Raw genomic sequence first — 24,494 nt, 5'->3', positions numbered from 1 at the left:
CAGTCGGAGGGATGGATGGGATCAGGCAGATTGATGGCAGTGGGAGGGATGGATGGGATCAGGCAGAGTGATGGCAGTGGGAGGGATGGATGGGATCATGCAGAGTGATGGCATTGTAAGAGATGGGATCAGGCAGTGATGGCAGTGGGAGGGATGGATGAGATCAGGCAGAGTTATGGCAGTGGGAGGGATGGATGGGATCAGGCAGTGATGGCAGTGGGAGGGATGGATGGGATGAGGCAGAGTGATGGCAGTGGGGGGGGGGTAATGGGATCAGGCAGAGTGATGGCAGCGGGGGGGGATGGATGGGATCAGGCAGAGTGATGGCAGTGGGAGAGATGGGATCAGGCAGTGATGGCAGTCGGGGGGATGGATCGGATCAGGCAGAGTGATGGCAGTGGGAGGGAAGGATGGGATCAGGCAGATTGATGGCAGTGGGAGGGATAGATGGGATCAGGCAGTGATGGCAGTCGGAGGGATGGATGGGATCAGGCAGAGTGATGGCAGTGGGAGGGATGGATGGGATCAGGCAGAGTGATGGCAGTGGGAGGGATGGATGGAATCAGGCAGATGGATGGATGGGATCAGGCACAGTGATGGCAGTGGGGGGGAGAATGGGATCAGGGCAGGCAGAGTGATGGCAGTGGGAGAGATGGGATCAGGCAGTGGGGGGGGTGGATGGGATCAGGCAGTGATGGCAGTGGGGGAGAAGGATGGGATCAGGGCAGGCAGAGTGATGGCAGTGGGAGAGATGGGATCAGGTAGAGTGATGGCAGTGGGGGGGATGGATGGGATCAGGCAGTGATGGCAGTGGGGGGGGGGGTGGATGGGATAAGGGCAGGCAGAGTGATGGCAGTGGGAGGGATGGATGGGATCAGGCAGTGATGGCAGTGGAGGGATGGATGGGATCAGGCAGTAAAGGCAGTGGTGGGGATGGATGGGATCAGGCAGAGTGATGGCAGTGGGAGAGATGGGATCAGGCAGTGATGGCAGTCGGAGGGATGGATGGGATCAGGCAGAGTGATGGCAGTGGGAGGGGTGGATGGGATCAGGCAGAGTGATGGCAGTGGGAGGGATGGATGGGATCAGGCAGAGTGATGGCAGTGGGAGGGATGGATGGGATCAAGCAGAGTGATGGCAGTGGGAGGGGTGGATGGGATCAGGCAGAGTGATGGCAGTGGGAGGGATGGATGGGGTCAGGCAGAGTGATGGCAGTGTAAGAGATGGGATCAGGCAGTAATGGCAGTGGGAGGGATGGATGGGATCAGGCAGAGTGATGGACGTGGGAGGGATGGATGGGATCAGTTAGAGTGATGGCAGTGGGAGGGATGGATGGGATCAGGCAGTGATGGCAGTGGGAGGGATGGATGGGATCAGGCAGAGTGATGGCAGTGGGGGGTGGATGGGATCAGGCAGAGTGATGGCAGTGGGGAGGAATGGATGGGATCAGGCAGAGTGATGACAGTGGGAGAGATGGTATCAGGCAGTGATGGCAGTTTGAGGGATGGATGGGATCAGGCAGAGTGATGGCAGTGGGAGGGATGGATGGGATCAGGCAGAGATATGGCAGTGGGAGAGATGGGATCAGGCAGTGATGGCAGTCGGAGGGATGGATGGGATCAGGGAGAGTGATGGCAGTGGGAGGGATGGATGGGATCAGGCAGAGTGATGGCAGTGGGAGGGATGGATGGGATCAGGCAGAGTGATGGCATTGTAAGAGATGGGATCAGGCAGTGATGGCAGTGGGAGGGATGGATGAGATCAGGCAGAGTGATGGCAGTGGGAGGGATGGATGGGATCAGTTAGAGTTATGGCAGTGGGAGGGATGGATGGGATCAGGCAGTGATGTAAGTGGGAGGGATGGATGGGATCAGGCAGAGTGATGGCAGTGGGGGGGTGGATGGGATCAGGCAGAGTGATGGCAGTGGGGGGGATGGATGGGATCAGGCAGAGTGATGGCAGTGGGAGAGATGGGATCAGGCAGTGATGGCAGTCGGAGGGATGGATGGGATCAGGCAGAGTGATGGCAGTGGGAGGGATGGATGGGATCAGGCAGAGTGATGGCAGTGGGAGAGATGGGATCAGGCAGTGATGGCAGTCGGAGGGATGGATGGGATCAGGCAGAGTGATGGCAGTGGGAGGGATGGATGGGATCAGGCAGAGTGATGGCAGTGGGAGGGATAGATGGGATCAGGCAGAGTGATGGCAGTGGGAGGGATAGATGGGATCAGGCAGAGTGATGGCAGTGGGAGGGATGGATGGGACCAGGCAGAGTGATGGCAGTGGGGGGGGGGTGGATGGGATCAGGGCAGGCAGAGTGATGGCAGTGGGAGGGGTGGGATCAGGTAGAGTGATGGCAGTGGGAGGGATGGATAAAATCAGGCAGTGATGGCAGTGGGGGGATGGATGGGATCAGGGCAGGCAGAGTGATGGCAGTGGGAGGGATGGGATCAGGTAGAGTGATGGCAGTGGGAGGGATGGATGGGATCAGGCAGTGGGGGGATAGATGGGATCAGGCAGTGATGACAGTGGGGGAGATGGATGGGATCAGGGCAGGCAGAGTGATGGCAGTGGGAGAGATCTGATCAGGTAGAGTGATGGCAGTGGGAGGGATGGATTGGATCGGGCAGAGTGATGGCAGTGGGAGGGATGGATGGGATCAGGCAGTGATGGCAGTAGGGGGATGGATGGGATCAGGGTAGGCAGAGTAATGGCAGTGGGGGGGATGGATGGGATCAGGGCAGGTAGAGTGATGGCAGTGGGAGGGATGTATGGGATCAGGCAGAGTGATGGCAGTGGGAGGGATGGATGGGATAAGGCAGAGTAATGGCAGTGGGAGGGATGGATGGGATCAGGCAGAGTGATGGCAGTGGGAGGGATGGATGGGATCAGGCAGAGTGATGGCAGTGTAAGAGATGGGATCAGGCAATGATGGCAGTGGGAGGGATGGATGGGATCAGGCAGAGTGATGGCAGTGGGAGGGATGGATGGGATCAGGCCGTGATGGCAGTGGGAGGGATGGATGGGATCAGGCAGAGTGATGGCAGTGGGGGGTGGATGGGATCAGGCACAGTGATGGCAGTGATAGGGGTGGATGGGATCAGGCAGAGTGATGGCATTGGGAGAGATGGGATCAGGCAGTGATGGCAGTCAGAGGGATGGATGGGATCAGGCAGATGGATGGATGGGATCAGGCAGAGTGATGGCAGTGGGAGGGATGGATGGGACCAGGCAGAGTTATGGCAGTGGGGGGGGGGTGGATGGGATCAGGGCAGGCAGAGTGATGGCAGTGGGAGGGGTGGGATCAGGTACAGTGATGGCAGTGGGAGGGATGGATGGGATCAGGCAGTGATGGCAGTGGGGGTTAAGGGATGGGATCAGGGCAGGCAGAGTGTTGGCAGTGGGAGGGATGGGATCAGGTAGAGTGATGGCAGTGGGAGGGATGGATGGGATCAGGCAGTGGGGGGGATAGATGGGATCAGGCAGTGATGGCAGTGGGGGAGATGGATGGGATCAGGGCATGCAGAGTGATGGCAGTGGGAGAGATGGGATCAGGTAGAGTGATGGCAGTGGGAGGGATGGATTGGATCAGGCAGAGTGATGGCAGTGGGAGGGATGGATGGGATCAGGCAGTGATGGCAGTAGGGGGATGGATGGGATCAGGGTAGGCAGAGTGATGGCAGTGGGGGGGATGGATGGGATCAGGGCAGGTAGAGTGATGGCAGTGGGAGGGATGGATGGGATCAGGCAGAGTGATGGCAGTGGGAGGGATGGATGGGATAAGGCAGAGTAATGGCAGTGGGAGGGATGGATGGGATCAGGCAGAGTGATGGCAGTGGGAGGGATGGATGGGATCAGGCAGAGTGATGGCAGTGTAAGAGATGGGATCAGGCAGAGTGATGGCAGTGGGAGGGATGGATGGGATCAGGCAGAGTGATGGCAGTGGGAGGGATGGATGGGATCAGGCAGAGTGATGGCAGTGGGAGGGATAGATGGGATCAGGCAGAGTGATGGCAGTGGGAGGGATAGATGGGATCAGGCAGAGTGATGGCAGTGGGAGGGATGGATGGGACCAGGCAGAGTGATGGCAGTGGGGGGGGGGGTGGATGGGATCAGGGCAGGCAGAGTGATGGCAGTGGGAGGGGTGGGATCAGGTAGAGTGATGGCAGTGGGAGGGATGGATAAAATCAGGCAGTGATGGCAGTCGGGGGATGGATGGGATCAGGGCAGGCAGAGTGATGGCAGTGGGAGGGATGGGATCAGGTAGAGTGATGGCAGTGGGAGGGATGGATGGGATCAGGCAGTGGGGGGATAGATGGGATCAGGCAGTGATGACAGTGGGGGAGATGGATGGGATCAGGGCAGGCAGAGTGATGGCAGTGGGAGAGATCTGATCAGGTAGAGTGATGGCAGTGGGAGGGATGGATTGGATCGGGCAGAGTGATGGCAGTGGGAGGGATGGATGGGATCAGGCAGTGATGGCAGTAGGGGGATGGATGGGATCAGGGTAGGCAGAGTAATGGCAGTGGGGGGGATGGATGGGATCAGGGCAGGTAGAGTGATGGCAGTGGGAGGGATGTATGGGATCAGGCAGAGTGATGGCAGTGGGAGGGATGGATGGGATAAGGCAGAGTAATGGCAGTGGGAGGGATGGATGGGATCAGGCAGAGTGATGGCAGTGGGAGGGATGGATGGGATCAGGCAGAGTGATGGCAGTGTAAGAGATGGGATCAGGCAATGATGGCAGTGGGAGGGATGGATGGGATCAGGCAGAGTGATGGCAGTGGGAGGGATGGATGGGATCAGGCCGTGATGGCAGTGGGAGGGATGGATGGGATCAGGCAGAGTGATGGCAGTGGGGGGTGGATGGGATCAGGCACAGTGATGGCAGTGATAGGGGTGGATGGGATCAGGCAGAGTGATGGCATTGGGAGAGATGGGATCAGGCAGTGATGGCAGTCAGAGGGATGGATGGGATCAGGCAGATGGATGGATGGGATCAGGCAGAGTGATGGCAGTGGGAGGGATGGATGGGACCAGGCAGAGTTATGGCAGTGGGGGGGGTGGATGGGATCAGGGCAGGCAGAGTGATGGCAGTGGGAGGGGTGGGATCAGGTACAGTGATGGCAGTGGGAGGGATGGATGGGATCAGGCAGTGATGGCAGTGGGGGTTAAGGGATGGGATCAGGGCAGGCAGAGTGTTGGCAGTGGGAGGGATGGGATCAGGTAGAGTGATGGCAGTGGGAGGGATGGATGGGATCAGGCAGTGGGGGGGATAGATGGGATCAGGCAGTGATGGCAGTGGGGGAGATGGATGGGATCAGGGCATGCAGAGTGATGGCAGTGGGAGAGATGGGATCAGGTAGAGTGATGGCAGTGGGAGGGATGGATTGGATCAGGCAGAGTGATGGCAGTGGGAGGGATGGATGGGATCAGGCAGTGATGGCAGTAGGGGGATGGATGGGATCAGGGTAGGCAGAGTGATGGCAGTGGGGGGGATGGATGGGATCAGGGCAGGTAGAGTGATGGCAGTGGGAGGGATGGATGGGATCAGGCAGAGTGATGGCAGTGGGAGGGATGGATGGGATAAGGCAGAGTAATGGCAGTGGGAGGGATGGATGGGATCAGGCAGAGTGATGGCAGTGGGAGGGATGGATGGGATCAGGCAGAGTGATGGCAGTGTAAGAGATGGGATCAGGCAGAGTGATGGCAGTGGGAGGGATGGATGGGATCAGGCAGAGTGATGGCAGTGGGAGGGATGGATGGGATCAGGCAGAGTGATGGCAGTGGGAGGGACTGATGGGATCAGGCCGTGATGGCAGTGGGAGGGATGGATGGGATCAGGCAGAGTTATGGCAGTGGGGGGGGTGGATGGGATCAGGCAGAGTGATGGCAGTGGGGGGGGTGGATGGGATCAGACAGAGTGATGGCAGTGGGAGAGATGGGATCAGGCAGTGATGGCAGTCAGAGGGATGGATGGGATCAGGCAGAGTGATGGCAGTGGGTGGGGATAGGATAAGCCCCATCATTGGTGTGGGTGGGGACAGAATAAGCTCATCAGTAGTGTGGCTGGGGACAGAATAAGCTCCATCAATGATGTTGGTGGGAATAAATAATCGTCTTCCTTGGTGCCATTGAAGGTAAAAAAGTAACGCAACGCATTAATAATGCACTAAAAACGCGAAGTGTGTTTCACAACACCCAGATATAAATGGGCCCTGAATGTACTCTGCATTATTCAATAACCCTATTTGTCTGATTAGGTTGCTGAATTTGAACAAATAAAAGTGACAATTTTTTTTTTTTTTTGCTTCCTGAAACCATAAAACAACAACCGCAGCCAAATTGACCCTGAGCAAAGCAAAGGCAACACTTAATCTGGGCGATAAGGAGTTAAAGTTGAGGGGGTGTGGCTGTGTCAGCTGACCTTTAACTTCCTTGTTCACAATGCATTTTTTTTTTTTTGCCTTATTTTATTTTTTCCTTGATTTAAATTTATTTTCCATTTCTGCGCAGTTGTTCAGGAGCAGCGACGCATGCGAACCCTTCCTGCAAGAGAAAAAGAGAGTTATTTTGAACGTTTTTAGAGTTTGTGAGCTTTGTCAGTTTGGTACTGTCACAAATAAAGTTGGGTGAAAAAAAGGCTGATTTACCTATAAATACGCCCACTTGTGAAGCAGTCTGCCCTTTGGCCTACAGATGTGAGCACATGGCTTCTGCCGCCATGTTTGTTTGGTAAGTATTGGTTGATTATGTTTGCAATGTTGATTTAAAAACTACAGTTTAAACTTTTTTTTTTCTGCACTTTGTTAAAATGTAACAAATCCTGTACATGTTCCAATCTTCATGTATAATCTCCAAAAATGTACTATTAACTATGTTATGCTGGGGCCTGCCTTAATGGTTTGTATTCAAGCTCTTGCACCACATAGACCTTTTCACTGCAAGGGAACCCCTGCTAAAATCAATCCACTGGTGATCAATGGGATGCATGCAACCCCTAGCCTTTGGTGTTCAATGGGATGCATGCCATTGGTGTACAATAATAGCTCAGTGACAATTGGGGCTTTATTTATATATAGTACAATGTGTAATGCCATTATAGCAAACAATCACATGACTGCTGGAAAACAGCATGGGTCAGTTGCTGATTGGCTGCTATGGTTATTGCACCTTGCTATGTGCCTAAACTTAGATGCATACTGAAGTCACCCATACTATAAACCATTTTACAGCCTGCTCAGTTTCTCTAGAACTTTTTATGGTGACTAAGACTGGTGTTCGAAATAAGAAAAACTAAACATGCATTTTCAGGAAAGGAGAGACAGTGGCCTGCCACTGTGGATCTCTCCTGCTGAAAATGCTAGTTGCCTGGCTCTCTGGCTGCTGCTGAGCTCCAGTGCAGGTTTCATTTATTGTCAAAATTGTTATTCACCCATTTGAAACGTGCGTTGCAGGAAATGTTGCTTGTAGAATTTATTAATACCCTAATACTTGTGTGAATGTACCCTAGGGGTCATATACACAATATCTGCTTTAACTGTGCGTTTCTGCAAGCATATTGGTTGTGCGTTTACATGCATTCGCAGTGCGTGTTTGGCGCATTTGCAGTGTGTTTTTTGGAATATTTTTTATTTGTTAATTTCTTTTTGTATGCATCTATGTATGTTTGCAATGCATTTTTTTTTGCAGAAAGTGCAGTATGCTGTACTTTTTTTTTTTTTTTTTAAATGCACACGAAAGCACTGCGTTGCTATAAACTAAGCTAATTGGAATACATTAATTTTTTTTACATATGCGTTCATACTGCGAACTGTTTAAAAATGCATTGACCGTAAATCAGCCCTAAATGTTATCTGTTTGCATGATATTACAGGTGAAGACTAATGCACTTTGGCTCAATCTTCTAGTGGTCTGCAGCCATCACAGACCCATTTTACATCATAGCCCCCCCAACCTCTCCCCTCCCCCCTGCTAATAGAGCTTTCTTAAGGTGGTATTTGATCTCCTCTGCATTTATTTTTTGCTCTATAAACAAAAAAAATCGACAATTTTTAAATGAAAATTAAAAAGAAAAAAAAAAATCCACATTAACCGTATATTGATTTGGTTTGAGCAAAATTCTACATACTATGGGGTATTGTATTTATTATATTGTATTTTATTTTTTTTACTAGTAATGGCGGCGATCAGCGACTTATAGCCGACTGCAATATTGCGGCAGGTAATCGAACATGAAGGGGTGTATTTACTAAAGCTAGAGAGTGCAAAATTTGTCACCATTCTGCACAGAACCAATCAGCTTCCAGGTTTTTTTTTTTTTTGCCAAAGCTTAATTTAACAAGCTGAGGTTAGAAACTGATTGGCTTTTATGCAGCAATGGGACTAATTTTGCACTCTTTAGCTTTAGTAGATAAACCCTGACACTTTTTGGGGACCAGTGACACTACTACAGTGATCAGTACTAAAACATATGCACTGCAACTGTACTAATGGCACTTGCAGGGATGGGGTTAACATCAGGGTGTGATCAAAGGGTAAATGTGTCCCTAGGGGGTGTTTTCCAACTGTGTGGGGGATGGGCTTGTACTGTAAGAAGACAGAAATCTGTGTTCCTGCTTAGCAAAAACACAGGATCCCTGTCTTCTCTTGTCACAGAACTGCCATCTGCCTTATTTACATAGGCAGACTGCCGTTCTGTTTGCCTTGGTAACAATCGGTAGGTCCACCGGACCCGCTAATTGGCTCTTGCTGTGTCCAATCACAGCGGGAGCTGGTTTAGGGTTGCCACCTCATCCCTTTATACCTGAACGCGTATTAACCACATAAGGACCAGGCCTATTTCTGACACTTGTTTACAAGTTAAAATCAGTATTTTTTGCTAGAAAATTACTTAGAACCCCCAAACATATTTTTTTTTAGTGGAGACCCTAAAGAAAAAAATGGGGATAATTGCAATACTTTGTCACACCGTATTTGCGCAGCGGTCTTACGAATGCAGTTTTTTTGGAAAAACACTTTTTTTAATAAAAAAAAAAAGAACCAGTGAAGTTAGCCCATTTTTTTTATAAATGTGAAAGATATGTTACAGCGGAGTAAATAGATACCCAACATGTCATGCTTCAAAATTGCGCACGCTCGTGGAATGGGAACAAATATTGGTACTTAAAAATCTCCAAAGGCGATGCTTTAAAAATGTAAACATCTTTTGTAATAGAAATAAGCTGGACAGGACCTCTTTAATGTGAGATCTGGGGTCAAAAAGAAATCAGATCTCGCATCTACACTAAAAAGCAAAAAAAAGTAGTTTTTTTATTTCAGCATGAAAAAAATGGGCCATTGGGAGAAATCAATGTATGAGGTCACTGCGGTCCTCATAGCCATACAGTTAAGTGGGGGCCATCTTGCCCTCACCTGACTTCCTGCCTGGGACATGGTCGGACTCTATCGTTTTCTCCACTACCAATGGCTCCGGTAAGCAGGAAAAATGACTGGGGGGCACCTCTTCTGCCCCCCTAAGTGATCCCGCGTGAATTCACCACTGGGACCACTTTTATGTGAGAGGACCACCCACCCTGTAAGAAAATACCGGGGTTATGGCAGCAAGCTGCTGCCATAACACCGGTATTTAACATCAAAGTACCAACATAAAACTGCGGCGGGCGGTCCCGGAAGTGGTTAGGATGTTTGTTACCCAGAAAAGAAAAAAAAGATCCCGTTTCTTTAAAGCATGGATAACCGCACAGTGCTTGTGCTGTCTAATTTGTCCCCTTCTATCACCTGCAATACCTGACTGATCCTGCCTGGTTCTGCCCTCCCCCCTGTAAACTGTCCACTGTGTATCATGGTCAAGTTTAAGTGCCTCCATCATCCACTCTCTCTTCTCTGTCTCAGGTCTCCCTCCCCCTCCCGCCTGTACACTGTGATTGAGCCGCCCCTTTCTAGCACTGTTCTGAGCAGTGCAAACATTACTATTTCCAATCACTGTCGTCACCTCTGCTAGGATAACATGTCGTATATACTGTATGCGGTTTGTAAAATGAATCTTCTAAATACCTCAATCCTTCTCCAGATCAGCGATCATGTGACTGCCCGTCGCTCTCTTCCTCCAATGTATACGCTACAAAGGAAGGTTACATGACTGCCTGGCAGATGTCATTAAGAAATCTCGGCCCCTCCCTCTTTAGTACATATATCTGATAAAGAGAGCGACGGGCGGTCACGTGACCGCTGATGGGGGAGAAGGATTAAGATATTTAGAAGATGAATTTTACAAAACATACAGCATATACTACATGTTGTCCTAGCAGAGGGGCTGGCAGTGATTGGGAGCACTGCTTTAAAAACCCCTTTAACTACACAGGTTCTGTGGCTAATTAAGGTGGTAATTTTCTGCACCATGCTGTAGCCCCAGTTCACGTGATGCGGAAATCAGCGCGATTCCAGTGTGGATTCCCGCATCCGATCTCCCTTGCAGGCAGTTCACACTGTCTTCTATAAACTGCTGTGGGTGTCAATATAAAGTTAATGACAACCCCAGATCAGTTCGCAGATCGCAGTGTGAAATGTTAATTCGGATAGAAAACAAATCGCATGGGTGTGATCCAATTCCAGTGCAGAAAAAAAAAGTTTCCTGCATTATTTTCTTGTGAATTCATTGCGAGCTCACCCATACAACTGTATGGCTGAATTTGCATTGCACAGACATCGCATGTGATCTGCACAGCAGTGCAGTGAGAATCGGATGCAATGTCTGACATCACAGCAGTGTGAACCCAGGCTTAGAGCATTTTTTTTTTCCACTTGCATACAATTTGGATACCAAACTAGAATACAATATGCTCATATACTCTCAATCGCAGAACGATAGGTCTCTACCACCTTCTGTTCCAAGTCATTCTTCCTGAGTCTCAAAAAATAAATGTTGCTGTGATTTCCTAACCTCTTCTGGACTGCCCCATGTACATTTATTGCAGTGGGGCGGCCTCTTTGCGTGAAATTACGTACCTGTATGTGATTTCACCCTTCCTCATCTGGGGCGCCTCTGGCGACCAGCTTAGGGTTGCCACCTCATCCCGTTACACCCAAACACACATGAATTACACATGTTCTAAGGCTGATTTAATGCTTAATAATAATAATTTATTACCCTCACCAAGATCCAGATGTGCTAGGGATCCTAAATATAGTCCACTAACTCTTCCTTATCTACATATCCACTTCCTATGGTCTACACGCTTCTCACATCTGTCGAATAGATCTTTACTACCATCTGCGTAGAAGTATTCAGATTTGGAGGAAAACCAGCTGACAACATGACCTTGCTGAATGAATGTTGCACCTTATCCTTTTTGGTGGTGGGCGATTAAGCATGTTTTACTCATTTCTTTAGTCTCGGGGTCGTATAGATATACCCAGCTTTCACCCATGGTCACTAATCCGTTTAAAAAGTCCTCCTCCTTGTTGTGGTACAGGTTCAAAATGCTTTGTGCAAATTCTACTCTTTGCTGTTTTTGGAAAGTTGTCAGTAACCTTGGAACGCATTTCTCTTGACTCGAACTATAATTCACCACAAATTGGCATGCAGATTACGAAGATATCCACTTAAAAACCTGCAAATATTCAAATACCTAGCACATCTAGATCATGGTGAGGGTAAGAACTTATTGGCCTCCCCTTGTACATTGTGGATTGTCAGCATGAATTATGTGTCAATTAAGGTGATTTTATGGAAGTGCGGCCACACCATTTCATTGCAATATGCTATATTTATTTCATGCAACCATGCAGTATTTTATTTCATGCACTATCCAGTGGGATGGACACAGTGAACCTCCATCTGTTTTTATTGCTAATAAAGAGATAAAATTGTGTAAACCATAGAAACATGCCAACGCAGTCAGTGCTGAATGAAAATGGTATAAGAAATGACATGTATAAATACCCTGAAAAGAAAAGTCTTGGTGGAAGAAGGGTATGCATGTGTAATTTTTTTATACTATTTTCACCTGGTATCCTCTGGAGGAACCCTAGGGTTCCATAGAGCCCTGAAACAAAGAAATGTATAAAAATGACACACAGCATCCAGTGCTCCTCTGTTTAATGTATTAGCAATTATTCCATAGATAAACACACTAAGAGTCTGTGGTATAACATTTAAAAGCATTAGTGGGGGGGGGGGGGGGGGTGAATGATGGATGGTTCACCTCTGCAGCTCCTGTAAGATTTGGGCAGGATCCTAGAACCTGTGATTCCATAGAACCCTGGTTGAGAAACCCTGCTTTAAAGTCCTTTTTTGCTGTTATATTTGGGAAGTCAATACTATATCTTTAGACAAGTCTATTTTTTCTTGTTGAATAGCCATTACCATTCTCCGATGTTCTTGAAAGTGATTCTTGTATCTATCAAATCTTCAAATTGACACCCTGCTCCTTACAGCTCAAGTTCTGCACCTTTGTAGGACTACTCAAAATTGGCTATTATATTTTTACATTCCTTAAATACCACATGCCTGGAACATAAAAGGTTTTTTTTTTTTTTTTTCCAAAAATCATACTTATGTAGATGCAGCCTTAGTCCTCTCCTGCTGGCTCGAAGACTTAGAACCAAGCGATCAAAGACGGCAGATCGGTCAGTTCTCAGAGCTCCGTGAGCAGAGAGCTGGTGACTGTCGGCCAACTGACTCTTTGCTCTGTTGGGATCACAAACAGCACAGTCCAGGGGGGTAGAGCAGAGTTCAGATGCGATGTGTAGATATATATATATATATATATATATATATATAATATATTTTGGCATACAGCTCATGAAAAACCCAAATTCCTATCTCAAAAAATTAGCATATTTCATCCGACCAATAAAAAAAAGTGTTTTTAATACAAAAAAAGTCAACCTTCAAATAATTATGTTCAGTTATGCACTCAATACTTGGTCGGGAATCCTTTTGCAGAAATGACTGCTTCAATGCGGCGTGGCATGGAGGCAATCAGCCTGTGGCACTGCTGAGGTGTTATGGAGGCCCAGGATGCTTCGATAGCGGCCTTGAGCTCACCCGGAGTGCTGGGTCTTGCGTCTCTCAACTTTCTCTTCACAACATCACAGATTCTCTATGGGGTTCAGGTCAGGAGAATTGGCAGGCCAAATGAGCACAGTAATACCATTGTCAGTAAACCATTTACCAGTGGTTTTGGCACTGTGAGCAGGTGCCAGGTCGTGCTGAAAAATTAAATCTTCATCTCCATAAAGCTTTTCAGCAGATGGAAGCATGAAGTGCTCCAAAATCTCCTGATGGCTAGCTGCATTGACCCTGCCCTTGATAAAACACAGTGGACCAACACCAGTAGCTGACATGGCACCCCAGACCATCACTGACTGTGGGTACTTGACACTGGACTTCAGGCATTTTGGCATTTCCCTCTCCCCAGTCTTCCTCCAGACTCTGGTACCTTGATTTCCGAATGACATGCAAAATTTGCTTTCATCCGAAAAAAGTAATTTGGACCACTGAGCAACAGTCCAGTGCTGCTTCTCTGTAGCCCAGGTCAGGCCCTTCTGCCGCTGTTTCTGGTTCAAAAGTGGCTTGACCTGGGGAATGCGGCACCTGTAGCCCATTTCCTGCACACGCCTGTACACGGTGGCTCTAGATGTTTCTACTCCAGACTCAGTCCACTGCTTCCGCAGTTCACCCAAGGTCTGGAATCGGTCCTTCTCCACAATCTTCCTCAGGGTCTGGTCACCTCTTCTCATTGTGCAGCGTTTTCTGCCACACTTTTTCCTTCCCACAGACTTCCCACTGAGGTGCCTTGATACAGCACTCTGGGAACAGCCTATTCGTTCAGAAATGTTTTTCTGTGTCTTACCCTCTTGCTTGAGGGTGTCAATGATGGCCTTCTGGACAGCAGTCAGGTCGGCAGTCTTACCCATGATTGCGGTTTTGAGTAATGAACCAGGCTGGGAGTTTTTAAAAGCCTCAGGAATCTTTTGCAGGTGTTTAGAGTTAATTAGTTGATTCAGATGATTAGGTTAATGGCTCGTTTAGAGAACCTTTTCATGATATGCTAATTTTTTGAGATGGGAATTTTGGGTTTTCATGAGCTGTATGCCAAAATCATCAATATTAAAACAATAAAAGGCTTGCACTACTTCAGTTGTGTGTAATGAATCTAAAATATATGAAAGTCTAATGTTTATCAGTACATTACAGAAAATAATGAACTTTATCACAATATGCTAATTTTTTGAGAGGGACGTGTGTGTGTGTGTGTGTGTGTGTGTGTGTGTGTGTGTGTGTGTGTGTGTGTGTGTGTGTGTGTGTGTGTGTGTGTGTGTGACAGATCCCCAATACTTGGACCAAGTATTTTGGTCTTAGGTCTCCAGACTCTCACGTGATGCAGTGACCTGGCCCCTCAATTCCCCCCAAACATTAGCCTAAGCTCAATGAAGGGTAAAACAAAAGACACTTTATTCACCTACTCACTTCCAATATATACAGTTTTAGGTGCTTGATTACATCATGCAAATGTATTGTATACAGAACATAATTAACATACCTGGCCATCTGGACAGAAACAGGTGAATGACATTGCAGGCTCAGACAGGATTAGCATTATCATAATTGACTCCACAAACAACCAGCCCAAACATAGCTGAATACACTTTCCTAGAAATGTGAACACACTTAACCTCTAAACAGATGAAAGCAGAAGACGTAGGCTCTGACTGCCCGTCTCCATTTTCAACACACCTTATTATAACTGTCAATACACATCCCCACAGTAGACATCATTAGCATCTCTTTAGTCTCTCAATGTGTGGAGAAGTCCTCTGCGGCAACAGGCCACTTTAGGCCTGTAACATTGATCCCAGTCTGTATCTTGGGGTGACATGGATTTGAGTCCAAAGCAACACTACTCCCATGGTCCTCCAGCATATACCCCCACACAGAGGTGCACTCCCCTACAAGCCAGGGCCCGTAGTCCGTGGGCAGGAGGCTGGCCTCCACACTCCTCCAGTAGCCCATGGCACTTGTCACACTAATATATATATATATATATAAGCACCCTCCAAGGTAGGTGCTAGGTAAAGTATAGTCTTACCAGCAGGGCCATGATTTTCAGCTAGGCTTGTATGTCTTCCCAGGTGTGCCTGTTGTGTTGGGGAGTCTCCCCATTGTGTCCCAATGAGGGCTCTCATTTGGGCAGCGGATGAAACCTGACCAATAGCACACCTGGGCTTGTATCCATCCTGGAAGGGCAGATTCTGCCGCAGAGCATTCTGGGAAGGGTTATAAGTCTGTGGGGAGCACATGACAGATTGTCTTTGGCAGGAAGCAGAGTCCCAGGAGAGAGGCGATAGGTGTCTCTCCTCCTATCAGGAGGAATCAGGTGTCTCAGGCAGCTTGCCTGAGGGGATACAGGGCTGAGCTGCAGGAGAGGATCCAGTGTACTGAGGACCAGTGGAGCTGTGAGGGGTCGAGTTTTGGGAAAGCATTCCCAGTCACGAGTACTGTAAACTGCCCCTGGGGGTCTGCCTAGCAGAGGGGGCCACTATGGAGAAGGTCAGAGGGATCCAGGAGCTAGCTGGTGCAGGAGCAAAATAAAGGGGTGCCAGTGGTTGGGCCCTGAAGTGCAGAGTGTACAGTGCAGTGTTTACAGTGTTAGGAGTTGCTGCAGCATTACAAGAGATTACCTCGGTCAGTGAAGACTACAGGGAGTGCTTTAAAGGACTTTTGAGCTGTGAGGAAGTGGCAGAAGCCAAGTTTAAGTTCACCGACAGTGAGTCAGATTCTCGAGCGCCTATGGGCGTTGACCGGCATTCAGCCAGCGTCAAGCCAGCCCTTAAAGGCATTTTTTCTAATTTCACCCTTTCAGGACGGCCTACATATGAGAGATTGTGGCTCCACCCTACAGGAAACACAACTAATTTGCAGCTGTTAAAAAGGTCCCACCCATCCTTGAGCTTCAGTTCAGTTGTGTTTCCAACCTTACACCGGAACGTTTGTTTTTTTTTCTCTGACCTGAAGGCAAAGGAGTGTCTGATAGGTACCCCTGTAAGACGGGTACGGATGGCCTATGAGAGGTTCCTCCCTATCTGTGTCCTGGAAACAGGAACTTACAGGTCGCCAAACATGTCGGGTAGTCGGTTACCTTTAGGAGAAGGTCCCTCCATACCTGTTGTCTCTGCAGGAAGAGTCTCTTCCATTGCTCCTCTATTGCTGGATGGTAAGAATTTCGAATTTCCCACCAAAGAGCGTACCTCAAGCCTCGCTGTGAAGACCGGAAGTTCCGGTCAGAAGAGGAGCGAGCAGTACCCGGCAGGAAGCTCGAGAGGGAGGAGACGCCGGATCCACGAGCACTCATGGCAGAGTCTCCAGCTACGAAGGGGCTGAAACACCCCAAAGAGACTCGAACGACCGCACTTCCCACAGAGGAGAAAGCGGCAGTGCACGTGGCTGCAGGCAACTCAGAAAAAACGGGTAAGTGACTACAGCGGTGGCGGGGCCGACTGCTGTCTATAGGAGACAGTTGTTGTGGAATTTTTCTCAGGTACAAAATACCTGTTACCTGTTAGTCAGTGATACCAAATCAGACAATATATAGCTATATATATAATGAGATCAGACAAGACTCAAGATGGCTGAATCATAGTGACCTGATTTATTACAGCATTTCTGGAGTTTAAATATACTCAGAAATGGGTTTGTCATTACAATCTGACGTACAAGAAATGGGTTGTTATTAACATCTTTTGTCCAATCAAAGTTAACAACTAATTATAGTAAGCATTATGTCAATCTAGATCGTGATTCTCTGTCATCAGGGAAAATTTCTTGGTGACGCACAATAAAAGTTCCAAAGGGGCTTTTTAGAAGATATTATTGGCTTTGTGGTCAGCTGTCCAGACAGAGTTGATATTCTGAGAGATAGGGAATTTCCACTGTTTCGGTCATCTGATATATTCTTAGCCTTTGCAAGCTCAGTGACACATGTAAAGAAATCAAAGTAAAATGAGATTAACTCAAAAGACATTTTGTTTAAGATAACCATTCTAAATGCCAGTCAAGGCATCCTGTAAAGGCCAATAAGGTATCCAGAAAATGCGAGATAGGTATGCCACGACACAGTCATGCCTTTTTCTTTCCTGATTGAGCAGCCGCAGTGTTAGACTAAATATGTCTGTTGCAAACAAATGTTTTCTCTTCTTGTGTCTATGCACAGGTCTTCCAGCTACACAGGAGGCCCCTGCCAGACCAGACCCCCATCTAACACCAGCACTAACATGACTAGAAAGTGTGGTAACTGTGGGAATAAGTTGTCGAGGTCTTACTTAAAGCCATTGTGCCATACATGTATTAATAAATTGGCAGGGCAAGAAGCATCTGTTTTAATGAAAGGTTTCCTTAAATCAATGCAGGATGAGATGTTGGCTACTATTCAGTCATTTAGGACTGCAGCAGCTATCACTCAGACCCCAACACAGACAGAGGAAATATCAAGGGATAGTTTATCCTCCCAGGATAGTGTGTGGTCAAGAGGACCCTCTTCTCTCTTGTCAGGATCCCAACCCATTCCCTCATCACAAGTTAGGGAGGAGGAGGATCCAGGGGAAGGCAGGGCCGTCTTTTCCACTGGGCATGCCCGGCGGTTGCCCGGGGGCCCCACTTGCCAAGGGGCCCCACATGGATGGTGGCATGTCCCTGGTGGTCTAGGGCCCCCGTTGTGTTGTCCGCCTGCCCGGGCCCCCCCCTTATTGCTTATTGCGGCGGCCGTGGCTTGAGTCTGCACTGCAGTACACACTGGTTGCTAAGGCCAGCCCGACTGGCATCTAGCAACCAGTGACGTTAGCAGTGCAGACCCAGGATGCACGGCGCCGCAGCGGAGGACTCAGAGGAGGATCCTCCTCCTCGTCGGCTCGTCCTCCTCTCCTCCCTTCGTCTCGACCCGAGTCCCGACTGGCTCCGCCTCCACCCACCTCCTCCCATCTGTGCAGCTGAGCAGCCGTTGTAAAGGTAAGGCTGCCACGGCTAATTGACTTTCTCCAGGAACGCATTCACGAGCAGCAGGCAGACGCTGTTCCTGCATTCCTCTTGGTCTTGGGCGGGCAGATCGCAACGCTCCTCTGACAGGAAGAACAGTTGAAACGCAGGAGATACGTTCCGCGCCTCTGTGTGTGTCTTCACACACACACACACAGAGAACCAGTGAGCACCAGCCCCGCCTACATGGAGGGGCCGGTTACGAAGCACATACAGCGATAGGCCACAATGAGATAGAGGTGGAACGCACACATGCTTTCGAAGTGGATAGCGTGCGTTCCACCCTGTAGTACACTGCAACATGCTGACAACTGGGGGATCTACCCTTAAGCGTGGCCCCCTGAGACCTATAATCTGCTCAGCATCCAAGAAAGGTACTGGACCTATTAGATATGTATATATGCTGGGAGGTGGTCTCCCCACCCCCCTTACACTCAGATATTAGCCTCTTTAGGTGGGAATCAAAAGTCCTCTTAATGTACGCCTAGCACATATACACTGCCTTATACAGACATCCTATGGCCCGGATGCTATATATACTGGTGTCTGTACACTATGCCCACTGTCCTTTCTAAAGCAGCAAGTACATTGTGCACTGGTGAGCGATTCTGGCTTACTGCTGTTTGACTACTGTCTTTGTCTTGACAATTCTGATGCATTGATCAGAAAAGCCATCTCCCCCCTCCTCTGTAGGATGTAGGATATATCCCCTCCTTGTCCCCCCCTCTTCCTTTATTACATGCATCTGTCTGCATCCAGAATGCAAGATGCCACATCTCTGTGGCTGCATATGTCTCTGACTGTATGTGTCTGCATCAATCTTAGAGTATGAACCTCTTTGACCATACACCTTTTTTCACGACTACACCTGTCTGCATCTAAAAATCTAGGATCGTAAACTATATACATATTACAGGGAACGCTATATACTACAAGAGAGTACAACTACTACCTGGAGGATATACCTTACTATATACATATTACAGGGAATCCTATATACTACAAGAGTCTCTTGTAGAATATAGTGTTCCCTGTAATATGTATATAGTAAGGTATATACTCCAGGTAGTTGTACTCTCTTGTAGTATATTCTGGTGGGTGATTGTGTAGGCAGGGGGCCCCAGTGAACTGCATTGCCCAGGGGCCTATAAGGCTCTTAAGATGGCACTGGGGGAAGGCACCAGTCACATTAGATCCCCATCCAGTTCAGACAAGGAGTCAAACAGTGACAATGAGAAGGAAATGGATAGTTTCAAAAGAAACAAGAGTCTCTTTCCTTTAGAGTGTATGGAGGGTCTCCTTAAAGTGGTGCATGCCACTGAAGGGATCCCAACTCCGGTCAAAGAGTCTTCCATTAAGGATAAAGTGTACAGGGCTTGGGAAGAGCCCAGTACAGAGCAATTCCCATCCACCAGTCTTTAAAGGACATGATTGACCAGGAATGGAAATTTCCTATGAATGCCTTATCCAGACCAAAAAACTGGAAAAGAAGGTATCCTTTTGAGGAACAGGAATTGGAGGAGTTTAAAAAAAGCCCTAAACTAGATGCTCCTCTGGCCCAGCTATCAAAGAGGTCAGATTTGTCCTTTGAAAATGCTGGTCACATTAAAGGTGTCATGGAACTCAAGATGGAATCCTTACTAAAAAAGGCTTTGGCTTCTAACTCATATAATATGACTACAGCTCTAGCAGATACCTGTATGGCCAGAAATGTAGATTTGTGGATCAAGGAATTGTCAAACATATCTCTACAATGGAGGGATCACAAGACTTACTAGATTCCCTATCTGTGATTGGGAAAGCGGTGTCTTAGCAGACTCAGCAGTAGTCAATACTAGCCTCTGCAAGAACAGCAGCACTGATGAATTCTGCTAGGACAGTTTGGGTCAAAGCATGGGAAGGAGATATATCTTCCAAGCTGAGACTTTGCGCATTACCTTTTGAAGGGTCTTTTTTGTTTGGCTCTGGGCTGGATGATGTTTTATCCAGATCCTCAGAGAAGGGGGAAAAAATTCCCTACTAAGAGGAAGGACAAGTTGGGGAGGTATTCCTTTCGGAACGTCCAAGACAGAAACCAACAAAGGCCTTTCAGGGGGCAAACCAGGAGAGGTGGTCCGGCAAAGGGAAAACAAGGAGCAAACTTGCTGTTCCTTAAACCTGGACCCAATCCTAAAGAGACCAAGTGACGCCAGCGTCGGGGTAGGGGGCAGGTTAGCCCATTTCATTTCCCAATGGGAAAACATCTCAACCAGCCCCTATATTCTCCAGATCATCCGGGAAGGTTACCGACTGGAGTTTTCCTCTCAGCCAGTGACAGAAATAACAATGACATATCCCTCAAGAGTAAAACAAAAGAAGAAAGCACTGCTAGAAAGTATTCAAGAGTTAGCATAACAGAGGGTGATTACACCTGTACCATTAAGTCAGGTATTCCAAGGCTTTTACTCCCACATATTTGTGGTACCAAAGCCCTCCGGCTAGTCGTAAACCTCAAAAATTAAACAAATTTCTAATATACAAGAAGTTCTCTATGGAGAACATTTATGCGGTCAGAAAAAATCTGTTTCAGAACATCTCTTTATGACCACACTGGATCTAAGGGATGCTTACCTGCATGTCCCAATTTGTCCGGAACATCAAGCATTCCTCAGATTCACAGTAGTGACGGAAGAAGGAACTGCACACTGGCAGTTCAAAGCTCTTCCCTTTGGCTTGGCAGCCAGTCCAAGGATCTTTACGAAGATCTTGGCAGAAGTAGTAGGCCATCTTCATCTTCAGGGCCTAAGTTTGATCCCTTATCTGGACGATATGTTGATCTTTGCAAGATCAGCAAAACAGGCCACGGCAGACACCCAAAAAGTGATGTCAGTCCTACAGACGGTAGGGTGGCTGAATGTGGAGAAATCCTCAATAGAGCCAGCACAGGTTCAAGTCTATCTGGGGTACAAGATAGATAGATTCCAGAGGAAAAGGTGGAAAAAGTGGTCTCGGCGGTGGAAAATGTCTGTTCTCATCCTCTGTGTTCCTGGTGACAGATCATGAGGATTTTGGGTCTGATGACAGCTTGTATCCCAGCTGTAGAGTGGGCCAAATTGCACTCATGACACCTCCAATTTTTCCACCTGCTCTCTTGGAACAAGAAACAAGAGTCCCTAGACGAAAAAATTACGCTCTCCCCGCAAGTAATATCCCTAAAATGGTGGACAGCTCTCAAAAATCTGAGGGAAGGGGGCGACTCTGGGGTCAAGAGCAACCCCGAAAGATCACCACGGATGCAAGTTCCGAGGGGTGGGGAGCTCATCTTGAATGAGCTCATGCCCAGGGCACCTGGGATATACAGATAAGTCAGGCCTCATCCAACTACAGAGAGCTGAAAGCGGTGGAAGAAGCAATAAGAGCATTCGAAAAGGACATTTCAGGGAAAGAAGTCCAAATCCATTCAGACAATGCTACAACAGTAGCTTACTTGAATCATCAAGGGGGACCAGATCGAACACCCTGTTAAAGTTAGCTCAGGAGACACTGGGTTGGGCAGAAAAGAGTTATTTCTCTATCGGCAGTGCATATAAAAGGGAAGGACAACTGGGAAGTGAACTTCCTTAGTCGCCATTCCATCAAGCAGACAGAATGGCAACTGAATCCCAGAATATTTCAACTTTTAGTTCAAAAGTTTGGTCAGCCGAAAGTGGATATGTTTGCCCCTTGGCAGAACAAAAAAGTAAGCCGGTTCTTCTCCCTGACACAAAAAAAGGATATGTTGGGCTTGGATGCTCTAGCACAGCCATGGCACTTCAGGCTAGCCTATGCTTTTCCTCCTCAAAATCTGATTCCAAGAGTTCTACAGAGACTCAGTGGATGGCCGCAACTACGTCTCATCTTGATTGCCCCTTGGTGGCCAAAGAGAACGTGGTTCGCGACTCTGGTATCCCGATCAGTGACAGCTCCTTGGAAACTACCAGAGGTTCCGGATCTGTTACTACAAGGGCCTCTTACTCACCCCAGACCACAGTTTTTTTCAGTTAACAGCCTGGGTAGTGAGCGCCAAATCCTAAAGGGATAAGGTCATTGATACCCTCCTAAGTAGAAAACAAGTTACTAGGAAAATGTATTCCAAAATTTGGAAAAAATTCTGTACTTGGCAGAGTCAGAAGAATTATTCCTCTGCCTCGATCCCCATTATCCTGGAATTTTTACAGGATGGGGTAGATAAGGGGGTGGCAGTTAACACCCTTAGAGTACAGGTAGCGGCACTTTCTGTTTTCTTAGATAAAAGTCTGGAGCCGTTAAAAGATTTTTGTTAGCTCGGGGAAGAGCGACCCCGATTAATAGGGCTAATGTTCCAGTATGGAACTTAACTCAAGTACTAGAGACGTTATCTAGTGAACCCTTTGAACCTTTGGTTAAGGTTAATCTGAATATTTTGTCAATTAAGTTAACTTTTCTGTTAGCAATTACCACAGCCAGAAGAGTGGGAGATTTACAAAGTTTGTCCATAAAGGAGCCTTTTATGCTAATTCTCTAAGACAGAGTGATTCTTAGACCAGATCCCCTGTACCTACCCAAAGTAGTTTCCTCTTTTCACAGAAAACAAGAGATGGTCCTGCCATCATTTTGTGAAAAGCCTAGGTGTGCAAAGGAATGAAAATTCCATTGCCTGGATATAAAAAGGTGTCTTCTCACCTATTTGGAAAGAACCAAAGGATTTAGAAGGTCTAGTCACCTGTTGGTTCTACATTCTGGACCAAGAAAGGGATTGCAAGCATCAAAACCCTCGATCTCTAGGTGGATTAAGCAAGCCGTTAGTATGTCTTTTAAGGTGTCGGGTATCCCCACACCAGCAAATCTAAAGGCACATTCCACAAGGGGCATGGCAACATCCTGGGCCGAAGGAGCCGGAGCATCCTGGGAACAGATCCGCCATGCAGCCACCTGGTCCAGTCAAGATACCTTCCTAAAGCACTATCATGTGGAAGTACTGTCTCAACAAGTCCTTGCCTTTGGCAGAAAGGTTTTACAGGCAGTGGTCCGGCCCTAAGGTAGGCCAGTATGTATTCCTTTATCATCCTCTCATATGTAGGCCGTCCTGGAAGGGTGAAATGAGAAAACTTACCGTTAGTGTACCGGTAACGGCCTTTCTATTAACCCTTCCAGGACGGCCGGCCTACTTCCCGCCCAGAGGTGGTGGTGAGTTAAATGTGTGTGTGTATATATATATATATATATATATATATATATATACTGTATGTTATTGAATAACTGTGTCCCTTGAAAGTTTGGTTGGAAAGTTACTTTTCTATTACTGAAGCTCAAAGATGGGTGGGACCTTTTTAACAGCTGCAAATTAGTTGTTTCCTGTAGGGTGGAGCCACAATCTCTCATATGTAGGCCTTCCTGGAAGGGTTAATAGAAAGGCCGCTACCGGTACATTAACGGTAAGTTTTCTTCAAATGTCCCAATTTGTACCTAGTTGAGCCAGAGGAGTATCCCACTCATTCCCTTCTCCCATCCCCATATAAAATAAACAACCACCAAAGACGCCGGACTGGTCATTGTCTCAGATCTCACACTTGAGCAATCAGCTTAAATGTGCTGTTGGTGTTAACGGTAACCATGGCAGACCCACATCAGGCCCAATGCCTGGAAATATTGCTACATATATAATCATTTAAAAACAAAAAGGTTTCTGCTGTACGCTTTAAAGTTCTACCTCTTCCACCATGCCCTCAGTTATGCTGTTTCCTCCAGTATGGAGCCATTACAGGCAACTTTTGTAGTGGGGACTATGCTCTCTCCGTGGTGGGGGGGGGGGTCTTACCCAGGGTTTTTTCTGATCTTCTGACCATCCCAGCACCTCCCTCCTGTTGGATGATGGGGGTGTTGCAGTGCCTTTTTTTCCCTCACCAGCCCAGGGGAGCAATGGCCAGCCGGGTTGTCTGTGCCTGTGTGCCCAAAGCTGCATGGAGTTATTTGGGCTGGTGTCATGCAGCCCAGGACTTACGAGGTGGTTCCTTCAGTGCAGGGAAGCCGCTATAGTGGTGGAGGCTTGCCACATGTGAATTCCAGGTCCTGGCCACTCCACATTCTCAGAATTCTGCTGCACTGTGCAACATGGAAAAAGCAGAAACTGCTGGCTGCTACGGCGGAAGCAGGTGCCTAATCTCATGCACTAGCCAGGCCCAGGTAAGGGGGGTACATTGGTGCCTTTCGGTTATCCTTACTATTGGGCTTTTTTGTGTGTGGTTTATTGTGACTTCCTCTCTGGGAGTCAGGGTGATGGAAGCCTGCTGCTGAAGTCCGCTACAGCTGGGGGGCTGCTCTGCACTGGTGAAGATTCTCGGAGCTCCTTCCTCTCTCCTCTATTTGCAGTTGTTTAACTTTGCATGGGGAGCTTGGGTGGTCACATGACGGGTGTGGGTCAATTCGTGCTGGAGCCCACTTAAAATGGGATTGTATTTGTTCC

Source organism: Pelophylax lessonae, assembly GCF_965119305.1.
Source record: "Pelophylax lessonae genome assembly, chromosome: 6".
NCBI classification, from domain to species: domain Eukaryota; kingdom Metazoa; phylum Chordata; class Amphibia; order Anura; family Ranidae; genus Pelophylax; species Pelophylax lessonae.
This window is presented reverse-complemented; position numbering follows the sequence as displayed.